At 35.4% G+C, this 14,975-nt stretch overlaps 1 protein-coding gene across 3 annotated transcripts in view; it reads right to left on the bottom strand.

Annotated features, from left to right (window-relative positions):
- LOC149795108 (5-hydroxytryptamine receptor 1B-like) overlaps positions 1-14,975 on the bottom strand; it is a 193,387-nt gene that overhangs the window by 170,869 nt on the left and 7,543 nt on the right. For 2 of the 3 annotated variants that reach the window (XM_089964809.1, XM_089964810.1), the window contains exon 2: positions 5,814-5,869. The gene's annotated coding sequence lies outside the window, so the exon portion shown is untranslated. Of the gene's footprint in view, positions 1-5,813; positions 6,268-14,975 lie in introns of those variants that run through there. The other variant, XM_089964807.1, reaches the window with a different exon arrangement.

Below are 14,975 nucleotides of genomic sequence, written 5' to 3' on the forward strand. Positions count from 1 at the left end.
TTTGGAGTAAAGATATTGGCAATGATGGATGGCAGATTTTTCAGATTTCACTGGGTTTGACAATTCGATAGTGTTCAAGGAACCTAATTTTCGTAACTCGTTGCCACGACGCAGCTAATAGCACACATCAAGCATTGTACCGAGTTCTGCTTTTTGCTTGTACGATTCGTGCTGCGTAGTTACCAAATGAATGCAAAGTTACACCAGAAGTAATATTCTTTCAGGGTTTGGTAATATATTGTATATCTGCGAAAAAAAAATGAAAGATAATTAATTGTATTTGCAATTAATAAATATCCTCGAATCTGTACATCACTAATAAGTACTGACTTTCTAGATTTTATATATGTGTGTGCTTGTATGTGGGTGTGTGATTTGGATTTTTAATGCAACTTTAAAAAAAATTCAGTCATATCGCTACGAGGTCTGCAGTGTGGCAGTTTATACTGTTGTCTAGCACTGGGACATCATGCAGCAGACATGTATCATGTCCCACCCAGCCATATTATCCTGACACCATACTGACCAGTCCTAACACTAATCCCTTAATGACGAGTGCCTAGCGAGGTAGGTGTTAGTCCTTTTTTATAAGTCTTTGACGTGACCCGGCTGGGGTTTCAACCCGCGACCTACCACATCCGAGGCGGACGCTCTAACCACTAGACCACTGGAGCGGGCTCAAGTGTTGCAAAAAATCAAAACCTGCGAAAGATGTCCATGTTTGGCATGATGTTTACCACCGACATAATGAATTCGTAAAACGCATTATTTGTTACATTTATGGTGGCAATTCACACAGCACTTAGTTGGGGAGGGGGTGGGGAATTGTAAAGTTAAACCTCTCTTGAATAGTTTATTTTATTACGATTATTTATTCCTCTATGCTTGAGAAAATAACATAATCGCATTGGGTCTGTAACAAATTGAACGAAGCGAAATGCAAAAAAAAAAAAAAAAAAAAACCACAGAAGAATACATAGATTTCTACCAGAGTACTTAATGTACGATAGTCAATTTATCATGCATGTTGATTTTGTCCAAATAAGTCGTTCATGTCCAATTAAGTCATCATCTACAAACATCTTACTTTGACACATAGTCCGTAATTACTGTATATACACAATGAATTTTACACAGTCATTGATGACTGTCGCATGAATTTAAAAATGGTTCTTAAGGTATAAGAACTGTGTAATTTCATTGATGACTGTCAGTTGATTTTAAATTTAGTTCTTGAGGTCAACACATACAAAACGAATTTTCCTGACATTGATGACTGTCATACTGATTGCAAAATAGTTCTTATGGCATCTTCCACAGGCATTGATGACTATCACACGAGCTTAAGATCTAAATACACGTAATGAATTTTCCACTGGCATTGATGACTATCACACGAGCTTAAGATCTAAATATACATAATGAATTTTCCACTGTCATTGATGACTATCACGAGTTTTAGCTCTTGAGGTATACATACAGAGAATGAATTTTCCACTGTCATTGATGACTTTCACGAGTTTTTGTTCTTGAGGTATACATACAAAGAATGAATTTTCCACTGTCATTGATGACTATCACACGAGCTTAAAGGAATTTTCCACTGTCTTCGATAACTATCACACGAGCTTAAAGGAATTTTCCACTGTCTTCGATAACTATCAAATCAGTTTAAAATAGTTCATAAGGTCTATGAATTTCCATTCACATTGATGGCTGTAGTGAGTTAAAAATAGTTCATAAGGTCTATGAATTTCCATTCACATTGATGGCTGTAGTGAGTTTAAAATAGTTCATAAGGTCTATGAATTTCCATTCACATTGATGGCTGTAGTGAGTTAAAAATAGTTCATAAAGTCTGAATTTCCATTCACATTGATGGCTGTAGTGAGTTTAAAATAGCTATTGAGGTCTATGAATTTCCATTCACATTGATGGCTGTAGTGAGTTAAAAATAGTTCATAAGGTCTATGAATTTCCATTCACATTGATGGCTGTAGTGAGTTTAAAATAGCTATTGAGGTCTATGAATTTCCATTCACACTGATGGCTGTAGTGAGTTAAAAATAGTTCATAAGGTCTATGAATTTCCATTCACATTGATGGCTGTAGTGAATTAAAAATAGTTCATAAGGTCTATGAATTTCCATTCACATTGATGGCTGTAGTGAGTTAAAAATAGTTCATAAGGTCTATGAATTTCCATTCACATTGATGGCTGTAGTGAGTTAAAAATAGTTCATAAGGTCTATGAATTTCCATTCACATTGATGGCTGTAGTGAGTTAAAAATAGCTACTGAGGTCTATAATTTCACAATGAATTTTCCACTGTCCTAGATGATTGTCACGTGAGTTTAAAACTAGTCTTAAGTGCAGTGAATTTTTACCTCTCATTGATGACTGTCACATGAGTTAAAATAAATAGTTCTTGAGGCCTACAATTACACAATGAATCTTCCACTGTCATGAATGACTTATATAAGTCTTAAAATATTTCTTAACAGTCAACGTATTTGGTTCTTAAGGTGTACATATGCATAACGAATCTTCCACTGTCATGAATGATTTATACGAGTTTTAAAATATTTCTTAATAGTCTACATATTCAAAATAAACTTTGTACCGCCATTAATGGCTGTCATATGAGTTCAAAAGTATGAGCTATGTTCGCGAAATATCACGTAGCAACTTTAAAGGAATGAAAGCAAGTTTTGTTTCAATGTGGAAAACATGTAGCGTTCATTAAGTGCCTGATTAAACTCTGTTGAGTCCCTTAAGCCCTTAGGCAGTCGAAATCTTGACACACACACCCCCCAATTATCTCCTACTCTTCCTATTTGGTAATCCGGCACTGCGTTCATATCCACACCCTTGCATAACAAAACTTGATATATAGCTATAAATAGCAACCTAATACATGGGGTGAATTTAACTGGACTATAAATTTAGTTAGTTTGGGGTTGTTGCTTATTTTAAAATGCAAATAGTGTGCGTCAAAATATCTCCCTTGCATATCTTATCCGAAGACCGATTTCCTACATCATCCTTTCATGTTGTCTTACGTATGAACTAATATATCTTTTTCGCGGGCTGAGGCGTCAATAAACTGTAATTGATATGAATGTTTTATGAGAACGGTGTGGCGGAAGAAAATATCTACTCAGCAATTAAATCTCTCTTTTGGGGAACCCAGCTGAGTAGCATACACAGTAAACATACATATCATAGAAGGATAGGTTGGGAGTGGATGTTCTCACATTGATGTTATCGTTAACTTAAAAATGCAATCCATTGAATTTAAATGGGACCATAACGTTTCATACAAGAACGTCGGGGTCATATATTTCTAACTTAGTCAAGGTGTTTTGGGAGTTTGGATCTAACAAAAATGTTTTAAAATCAGAAAATTATAAGCATTAAGGATATGTAAACAAGAGGAAAAGTACACCTTCATGGCAAACTATTGCAATTTAAACCTGCACTTATTAATTTCCTCAACATTTTGACTATACTAAAACAGCAATGAATATCATAGACGAAACTAACCTTATATGTGCATACCTACCTACCTACCTACACACACACACACACACACACACACATATACATACAAACATACATACGTGTGCAAGTGTGATTCTGCTTTCGCGAATAGCAGTTATGTTCTAAACAATATCATTATTTCCTAAGGCATTAAATATTACAAAGAAGGCATAAGTTAGGTGACTCAAGAACAGTGTGTTGTGATGTGATTTGGATTTTTTACGTAGCTTTAACAATTTTCCAGTCATATCGCTACGATGTCTGCAATGTGGCAGTTTATAGTGATGTCTAGCACTGGGGCAGCATGCCGCAGACATGTAGCATGATGTCCCACCCAGTCACATTATCCTGACACCGGGCCGACCAGTCCTAACACTAACCTCTTAATGCTGAGCGCCAAGCGAAGCAGCTGTTAGTACCATTTTTGTAAGTCTTTGGTATGACTCGGCCGGGGATCGAACCCACGACCTCCCGCATCCGAGGCGGACGCTCTAACCACTAGGCCACCGGAGCGGTTGACTCAAGAACAAACAAACAAACAAAATATGCATCACGTTCCCGCGGTTTTAACTTAGAAGTGGTAAGATTTTAATCAAGATTTATTTAAATAAAGCAATATAATTTATCTATACTTCCTTTGCTGCTAGCAAATGAGTAATTCACATCAAGGACTGAATATCACATTTATGTAAATTATGCAATTTATTATTTTTCTGTCCAGCAGCATTTAAAATCCATCAACATTTTAAATGCTGCTGAACAGAGAAACAAAATAAAAAATTGTGAATATATATATATATATATATATATATATATATATATATATATATATATATATATATATATATATATATATATATATATATATATATATATATATACATAATTTGTCTAAATGTGATATTCCGTCCTTGATATGACTTACGTATATTGCTTTATTTAAATTAATCTCGATACAAATCTTTACCTCTTCTATGTCATGTCAACTTTTAATCTGCTACCTATTAAGATTATTCATTCTTCAAAAAAGAAAACACACAAAGCGACAAGGCTGTATTAACCAGTAAAAGGTTGGGCTTCTTCTGGATAATGCATAAGAAGAAATACTTTTGGGTAATTGATAATGTAACCGGAAGCCGATATTCATATATTCACTTCCGGTTTTTATAAAAGTCGTAATTATGTCTTTTTGATATAAATGGGTGACATTTAATTTTATTCCTCAATATTACCTTTGTGTAACAAATGTTTTCAAATATTTGCTTACAATCCGCCCCAACGTGTTTCAAGTTGTTTTTAAATTAGTCAGAAAATATGGCTGCCTCTGGCAAAACATTTCTGAATCAATTATACGAAATGAATATTGACACCGGATTCATTCGTATCTTAGTTTATAAAGATCATATACATTCATCGGAACAGTCCAGCAGAGCATATGTTACGCATTCGTTGAAACTGACAGATATTTACCAGTGAATGTGGGGACTTGGCGACAGAAGGAGAAAAGTACATTTCACTTTAGGCACCTCCAACCTAATAAGTGGCTAAAAGGTCAAGTTGACATGAAAATGTGTACCCATTTGATAGTAGGTCAAGCACGAAGGAGCCCCAAATTAGGTCTATGATAATAGAATATAATGTTCATTCGGCTCTCTGAATACCGATACATTATAGTTTGTAGTGTTTCCCCCAACTCGATCTTTTTTCTGTATGCAGGTGAAAAATTCAAACATATTCAATGACAAACACAAATAATATTTTATATAAAACAAATCTTTAGAACTGAATATTTTCACAGAAAATATAGTGACTGTTCTTTGACTTTACCCAAAAAGGCTGAATTTGTTTTCGGCTGACCTCAAATTCCAAGCGTAATATGGAAAAATGTAATTTCTTAGCTAAGGAATGATCAAATAGAAACATAAGAAAAATGTAATTTCTTAGCTGAGGATTGATCAAATAGAAACATATATTCGAGAATATGTAACCTATCTTTAAAAATACTAAATCTACTCTTTAAATTTACATACATTTCTACCTCTGGTACAGAAACAACCCACCATTCAATGTAAAGTTTACCAATCACGGAACGAGAAACATACAACAGGTTACAGTTGGAAATATAATATGAAACGATGGAGTACTGTAATCAGAAATCGAAACTAAAGGTACGAAATCACAGCGTAAAAGGACATTTAGTTAGTCATGCATTTAGAAAGAAAAAAAGTGCTGGCGATGATTGGAGGCGTATAAAAATTGAATTACTCACATTTCATCGATCCAGGCAGGCATGAGAAAGTTCTACAAGCTTCATTATTCCTCGATCTGCAAACGGATAGAAGAGATGGTGTAAATCCACTCCTGAGTAAATCCTTTCCATTCGAAACACTTATTCGATGGAATCAGTTGCACATGTGTAATTAAGACACAATCAGCTGTTACTTAAAAAGCAAACTCCAGCCACTTTTCACTACAGTACCAACGACATATACACACAGAGACGTTGAAAATATGGCCGTACTTCAACAGTGGACATACCCGATACGTTCAAGCGAGATCTAACTGTTTAATTTCCTGCTTAGGTAATGCTACAAACCAAATGAGCCGCGCGTCAATATATGGGAGGAAAGGCGTTAAAGCAGTTACTTTTCCCGTGATTTACTTAATATTCAAATCCGCTGGTCGAACTGGGATCAATATTCATCTGATTCGACACAATGGCACATATTTCAGTAGCAATCTCGAACTGACAGGCTCATACAGAGAGAGAGAGAGAGAGAGAGAGAAGATACCCAAGGAGGAAAAGAAAGAGTCGCTTTCAATTAAGTGTCCTCGCAACCATCGTGGTAACGTAGTGTAAGAGTATCTACTGCAGACAACGAAAAGATAATAAATATTTTAGAGTGTGTTCGAACTTGAGATTTAGAGCTTCCATTATCAACGAATAAGCGTGTGTTTGTCTTCTGTAATAAATAACATTACCTACTACAGTCCGATACACTACCTTCTGTCCATGTGTCATAGTCTGCAAGCAAATGTCGTACTACGCATTCGTATCGCGATTAGGCATGTGTGTGATTTGGATTTTTAACGTAGTTTTAACAATTTATCAGTCACATCGCTACGGTGTCTGCATTGTGGCAGTTTATAGTGATTTCTAGCACTGGGGCATCATGTTGATGATGCGGCAGACATGTAGCATCATGTCCCACCCAGTCATAGTATCCTGACACCAGTCCTAACACTAACCTCTTAATGACAAGCGCCTAGCGAGGCAGCTGTTAGTACCATTTTTAAGTCTTTGGTATGACTCGGCCGAGGCTCGAACCCCTGACCTTTTGCATCCGAGGTGGACGCTCTAACCGCAAGGCCACGGGAGCGGTCATTATACAAATTAAGTATCCATTTTGGCTAGAACAGATAATTTAGACCCTACAAGACCAAGAATGAATGATATTTGAAATATGATCGAAAACGCTGATTTAAAAGGTTTCCAATAGTGTTTTGAAGGTAGGTATTGTTTAACAACCCCTTCCCACTTCGTTTCTGAATTTTATTCAGCGTGCCGGTACTGCATATGATTAATTACTAAACTCACGATGTATCAAAGTCAAATTTGCTAGACAATTAAAAAGTCACTAAATTGTAACTTCCGATATTGTCAGTTAAATGATAATCTCTGTAAGAAAAAATAAATATATGACAAAATGTAAATGGCAGCAAAGTGTTATTCTGAATTTAACTTTGCAACATGATTTTTCTTTCATTTTGTAGTCACGGTCACCTGTAAAGGAACAAACGACTCTACACGGTGGAGGCAGGCAACCTAATTACACTCGATTGACACAAGCAACGTATAGTCTAGCCTTTTCTTGCGGACTGTGTTGTTTGTCACAGGCAATATTGAAGGATATAAAAAAATAAAACTTTTCTAGTTGACATTGATTCAGCACGACTTAGAAGAGTACAGCCAAGTTCAAACTAATAAAGCGCGACATCTAAAAACGTTCAAGTTACACTTCCGTTAGACATACACTCATTTAAATATTCGTAAATTCAGCGCTTTCGTTTGCAATTCTTTTCGTCACTATGTTTTTTAAATGGCTTTCGCCAAAATACCCACTGAGGGTGAAAAGCTCCTTGGCTAGATACGAATGCATCTTTTGTTGTGTATTTTATATTTGTTTTAATAAATCCCTGGCACACGCACACGCAGGACCCCTTGCTGGGTCAAGTGCACTTGAAAGAAATGCTACCAGCCACATTACGATATCTGTTATGGCAGAAGTGACAAAGTGACAAGGAAATAAATTCAGAGAACTGGAATCTCTCTGTCTCTGTCTGTCTCTCTCTCTCTCTCTCTCTCTCTCTCTCTCTCTCTCTCTCTCTCTCTCTATATATATATATATATATATATATATATATATATATATATATATATATATATATATATATATATATATATATATATATATATATATATATATATATATATATATATAAAGAGAGACAGACAGAGACAGAGACAGAGAGATTCCAGTTCTCTGAATTTATTTCCTTGTCACTTTGTCACTTCTGCCATAACAACACCATTTCCTCTGCTAATTACAGCTTTTGTTGTCAGAAAGCATATTTTATTCCTTAGCAGTGACGCAGATCGCATCTGAATCAAACTAAGTTTGCAGACAAAGAGAAGCTAAATACATACTACCATAACCACTTCACTTACGACGGATTTTGCGTTGCATTTGATATGACCCGCCTGATGAAACTATAAACGGTCATAAGTGGAAATATTTTGATGAGGAAGGAAACAATAGTTTTAAGTTTATAATAACTTACATAGTGTAATTATAACAGTAGGAAGCAAACATAACAGTAAGTGTATTATACTGTTAAATTTAGACACGTGGCACTCAGGCTTCGTATTGGAGAAAAACTAATCCGTTAATTATGAGCAATGACTTAACAAACACGAGGCCCAAGATGGTCTACTATTATTCAAAGAAAATCTGCTAAAAAGAGACACGCATTTGTATAATAGTTACACGATTTTTGTTTGATATTATTTTAGTGAAGTAATTTTCAAACGCAGCGTTGATCTTCGAGTCATGGTTCTTAATAAGGGCACGCTTGTCTTTTAGAACTGCATTTTCCCCTTAAAATAAGGTCAGTGTGCCTCTTTTGATATGTTTCACATTGAGCAAGATATTAAATGTGTGTTAGTCAAACACCAGGTCTAGAATGTCAACTGAAAACATTTTTAAAAAAATGAAGATATCGAAAGAAACAGAAAGAAACACAACAAAACAAGAAAGGTTGCATTATTCGGTCTAGTGTCCTTCTGACGAAGGAATACTTTGCATTTGTAAGCGTTTCATTATCGACTTCATTAATTAATTCCTAAAATTGGAGTTGTCTTAGCAATTGAAGTTAGCGTACGTATGTAATAACAATTACGCAACCAGTACACATTTTTTCTTCATCAAGCACTTGTTTCAGTATTTTCAAGTTAATTATTCTCTGTAGGGGCACCAGGTAGTCAATCAATCAAAGGCGTTCGTCTTTACAAGCCATTCACATCTCACCTCTGTCCGCATGGGGTCAAGACTCGGGATCGGCCAAAGACGTGTATGTGAGAAAGCTTGCCAGTAGCTTTCCGTGTATTGGTGTTACTCCAGGGTTCTTCTTCCACCAGATAAACTGACACGTCATGTATAGCATATCATGGGCTGAAAATGGCATTAAACTAAGAGCAACAACTTAATCCCTGCAGCTTAAAATAAACAACAACAAATTTTTTTTTAAATATGTAACAAACAAGGACTTACTGGGGTAACACCAACGTGAATGGTAGTGTCAACAGCAAGGCCTCGAAAATCCTGTTTTTAATAATCACGTAGTAAGCAGGAAGTTTCAAACAGAAGAGGACGACATTGTTAATCTGGAAAATGGTTTAAATCAAACCGCATCTCGTGTTACCCGAGCGCTCACACTTAATTTACTGTAACTAATTAGCTTAAAGATGAAAATTCAATTACTTTCTTATGAAAACACGGACTTGGATGGGAAACTCAAGATTGTTTACATTTCGGTCAAAGGCAACATCAATATCAGTGCGACATTAGAGTAGAGAAAATTATTCCATAAATAGGTACAATTTGACACTACACGACGTGATACTTGAATATGTACAACGAGAATCCATAAATGCACCCGACGAAATAAAAAGCAAGCAAAACACATTAATGCGGCGTTTGTAAAGACGATAAGACAAACAAAATGTGCATCACGAAACATTCGAAATGCGTCTGTGTATGTGATTTAGATTTTTAACGTAGTTTTAAAATTATTTTCAGTCACATCGCTACTATGTCTGCAGTGTGGCAGTTTATGGTGATGTCTAGCACTGGGGCGTCGTACCGCAGACACGTGACATCATGTCGCACCCAGTCACTGAGTTACTGATGGGCTCCAAGCGAGGCAGGTGCAAGTACCATTGTTTAAAGTCTTTGGTATGACCCGGCCGGGGTTCGAACCCGCAACCTTCAGCATCCGATGCGGATACTCTAAAAACTTAGGCCATTAAATCGGTCATTAAGAGTTATACAAAAAATGGGCAAGTTATCACTTCAAAAATAGAATCTACGGAATCTGACGCTGAAATGCGCGACAATCTGACCAGAGAATAAAAAACATATCAGCAAGGAAAGTCAGTATTCTTACTTCGTGGGCCCCGATTGGCCAAGTGGTCTAAAGCGCTCACCTTTACGGATTATTGCCATCTCACCTCTGTCTGCGTGAGTTCGAGTCTCGGGTTCGGCCAGTGTGGGTATGTGAGAAAGCTTGCCAGTAGCTTCTCGTGGGTCAGTGGTTCTTTCCGGGATTTTCCCGGGTTCTGCCTCCACCATTTATACTGGCCGCCATATATAGCCTATCTTGTGCTGAAAATGGCGTTAAACCTAACAACAACAACAAGAATAGCTTGCTTCGATGACAAAAATGTTATTAGCCTGCTGAGACCATTGAAATTATTGCTTATCAAGCAGAAAGTTAATTAAGAAAAAAGAGATATTTACCTACGAAAATCTGTCCTTTGTGATAAGGCATGGAAGACAAAAAAGAGCTTCGTTTTATGTGATCAAAGAAGAGTTACTATAAAAAGTTGGTAAAAACCTGAGTTGCTTTTTGTGTACCTTTTACAAATCATTGGTTATAAAATCCATTTCAGAAGGTATTGTATCTGCCAGATTCTGCTTGGTGAAAATCACAGCTATAATCTATGAATTAATCTATAATCTATGAATTAACAATTACCTTGATTAGTTGCTATAACCGATGTCTTAGATGAAATATCTGCAGTCCACTGCTCTAATACCTACATAAATCATGCAGTACACGTCTCTAATACCTACTAATAATAGTTAACCTGCTGAGAGAAGCCTATCACACTGCACAAAGTTGAGTCATTAATGTGGTACGTTTACCCATAAATGAACATAGTTATTCACACTTTCAAATGCACAGGGTCTTTGTTGTACGCTAGAATGTTTCTAGCATGGATAAATCTTCGGCCTTAATAAGACAAACGTGTTCAATTACATTAGCAAAGTCTGAAATGCGTAAGGGTGTAAGTTAAGGAACCTGAAGCTTAGTGTTAATGTACCCATTTATTTGTTCAGATATGTACATGTAACTAAATAGTAATAACACCTATAAAGTTATCCGGAAGTCTAAAACTAAAGAGTAATAACACCTATAAAGTTATCCGGAAGTCTAAAACTAAAGAGTAATAACACCTATAAAGTTATCCGGAAGTCTAAAATTAAGAGTAATAACACCGATAAGGTTATCCGGAAGTCTAAAACTAAAGAGTAATAACACCTATAAAGTTATCCGGAAGTCTAAAACTAAATAGTAATAACACCTATAAAGTTATCCGGAAGTCTAAAACTAAATAGTAATAACACCTATAAAGTTATCCGGAAGTCTAAAACTAAAGAGTAATAACACCTATAAAGTTATCCGGAAGTCTAAAATTAAGAGTAATAACACCGATAAGGTTATCCGGAAGTCTAAAACTAAATAGTAATAACACCTATAAAGTTATCCGGAAGTCTAAAACTAAATAGTAATAACACCTATAAAGTTATCCGGAAATCTAAAACTAAAGAGTAATAACACCTATAAAGTTATCCGAAAGTCTAAAACTAAAGAGTAATAACACCGATAAGGTTATCAAGAAGTCTATAACTAAAAAGTAATAACACAGATAAGTTTATCCGGAAGTCCATACGTCATGAGTAATCCAATATCGTACGAAATAAATAGCTCAACAATGTCAAGAAATGACTCCGACGAAAATATCATAATATTTCTCTGTAACAAGGAAGGCATAAGTATTCGAAGAATTGCTATAACTGAGAAAAGAGCTCAATCTGCCGTGGTGAAACGTTGGAACACGTTCCGCACAAAATCCAAATTAGAGTGATCGATCACGGAAGCTTGTTGTTCAGAGTGACTGGGCACTGTTTTGACTCGTACGCATTAATAAGACGCACGTTTTTGGTAGATCCAACTATCAAATTAAACCAGAAAGTCCCAAAACCTGTATGAACAAAAAAAGCCGTTAGACTGGTTTGCATTTAAATTAGATGTCAAAAATGTTTTACGGAAGAAGCTCGCTATATCCAAAAGAAAACCGAAGTCATTGAACTATTTGGTGGGGGACACTAGTGATCAACTTCGCAAAATCGAAGGGATTAACTGATTTTAGTGACGAGTATCAGGACTTGGTGTGCTATTATAACGTAAATTACTGCATGTTATCTGACCCAGTTTCTCGACCACAAGGGAAATCTTTGTGATCGCTTGTGTCCCTTGTTGAAAATGTTTGGCAATAGGAGAAGTGATAAACGTATCCAGAATTTTTGTATAGACATGTGTGGCCTGTTCTTACAAAGCGCGTTCCAGTTGGAGCTGCTTGTCTCAGAATGGTAAATGACTCCCATGAGTCACGAACCACTCGTAAGTAGAAGACCGATACTGGAATTGACAGTCTGACACGGGTATTAACATGCCTGGATATTATAATTGTTATGGATAACATCTGAAGGAGCCCCAAATGAAGACTTCAGAGAAATAAAGATGATAGAGGACCCGCATATGGTCTCATGGGAGCGTTCATTGTATGTTGGTAGTCAATACCTATTTGCCATATAACAAATTTATACTGGTATGTTCCATGGAGGACACACTAAAATATTTATTTTAAAGAATATATAGCAAAGTATTGATGAACAGGTCAATATAGTCTATTCAATGCGTGAAGTGACGTTGCATCTCTATGATATAATGATTTTATTACGACGTTATCTGTGGTCATAAGCTAAATACAAATCGTTACGTTGTGTTTATAAAGCATAAATAATGGATGACAGTGACCTATTTACTTGCAACGATGTAGTACTAATTAAGATACATCAAATCAGCAAGTTGATCGATTCTAACATGAACAGCACCACACAATTAACTTTAAATAAGAAATTTCAACAAATGTTAGTGATACATGAAATATAGAACACAATCAGTATTAAGTACGTGTCAAGATTCGGTTTTCCGCTAAGTTCATCATTCCAAATAGGAATATAGCCATATAATATTGCAGAAACGCATCGGGTCAAGAGCTAAATGCAGTTTAAGGTGTCCTATATTTCATGTTTCACCAATGAAGGACAGTAAAAGATCAAATTTATTGATTACTGCGATTGACTTTGTTATACGTTTTCGCGTTAAGCAAAATGTTTGTTTTTCAAAAATGTACGCCTTTCTATAAGCATATGAGTTTATTTGTCACCCCTAATCTGAATTGGACAAAAGCAAAGCGGATATTTACGGGTCAGATTTTTAAAAAGTAACCACAAGCATAATGACTTATCAAAAACGATTTTGCTGTTTTAATGTAAAGGATGTTTATACAATTTTTGACACTCTGATAAAACCAATTACTTGCTATAGGTCAGAAACTTGTGGATATGAAATAAGCAAAGACATTTTAATTGTGCAACACAACTTATCTAAACAGTATATCAGTGTTCTCAACACTACCAATAATGCAATTGTGTTTCCTGTATACGTAAGATACCTACTTTGTACCTCGTGTTTTTTTTACGATGTATTAAACAGTAACTGAAGTTTGTAGGAATGTATTCAATTCGCAAACAACACCGATGTTATTTAATGTTGACAGTTTAGATGAAGTCAACCATGTCAGCTGGGTTACCAGGGTTTAAGACATGTTATTTCACTTCAGTCTGGGGTATGTCTGACTAAATCAGGATGTTGGAGACACACAAACACCCAAATCTCCCCCCCCAAAAAAAAAAATTCGGCTTTCCCAAACTAGCAAAAAGACGTTAATAATTCACATAAATGTGAGTAGTATAGTATTATAAAACTGAATTAGAATCGGATAAACACCTGTCAAGTGAGCTATCATTTTTATTTAGGAAGTTATTTGCTAAATTCGGGTGCTCGGGGCATATGTTGAAAACAGAGACAGATAGGCGTAGGAGGATTGTGGGAAATAATAGGCAAAGTGAACTATGCCTGAAAAATAATGTTGATTTGGTAGAAGATGAATTCCGTTTTGTTTGTGTTTGTCCAGCTTACGACCATATAAGAAAGAAATACTTTAATGAAGTTTGTTATCTCTATCCGTATGTAGGAAAATTTGCATCCCTAATGAGTCATAGCAATATATTAATTACAAGAAATATTTCGTACTATATAAATTCTGTTATCTGATACATTATTTGATAACTCACATGAATGACGAATAATACGCTAAGTAGTAACACGTTTATACTATCGATTATTTAGAGGATATTCTGTATGTATACCGATGTTGAACACCAAATTTAATATCTGTAAACCATGGCGCACATCGTATTTACTTGTATTGTGTTTTGTAATAGTGGCCGCTGGCATAAATGACTGAATAAACCATTACATTTATTATAGCATTTGCCCGTTTTTTTTATTATAGTATTTGTCCGTTTTATTGTAGTATTTGCCCATTTTATTATAGCATTTGCCCGTTTTATTGTAGTATTTGCCCATTTTATTATAGTATTTGCCCGTTTTGTTAAGGTATTTGTCCGTTTATTGTAGTATTTGCCCATTTTATTATAGTATTTGCCCGTTTTATTGTAGTATTTGCCCATTTTATTATAGTATTTGCCCGTTTTGTTAAGGTATTTGTCCGTTTATTGTAGTATTTGCCCATTTTATTATAGTATTTGCCCATTTTATTATAGTATTTGCCCGTTTTGTTAAGGTATTTGTCCGTTTATTTGCCAGTCAAGAAATATACCTTTATCATATTTGATTATTTTAGATGTGATATTAGGCAAAACATAAAAAGGTTACC

Source organism: Sinohyriopsis cumingii, chromosome 7 (assembly GCF_028554795.1).
Source record: "Sinohyriopsis cumingii isolate HCF-2022 chromosome 7, ASM2855479v2, whole genome shotgun sequence".
In the NCBI taxonomy this organism is placed as follows: Eukaryota; Metazoa; Mollusca; class Bivalvia; order Unionida; family Unionidae; genus Sinohyriopsis; species Sinohyriopsis cumingii.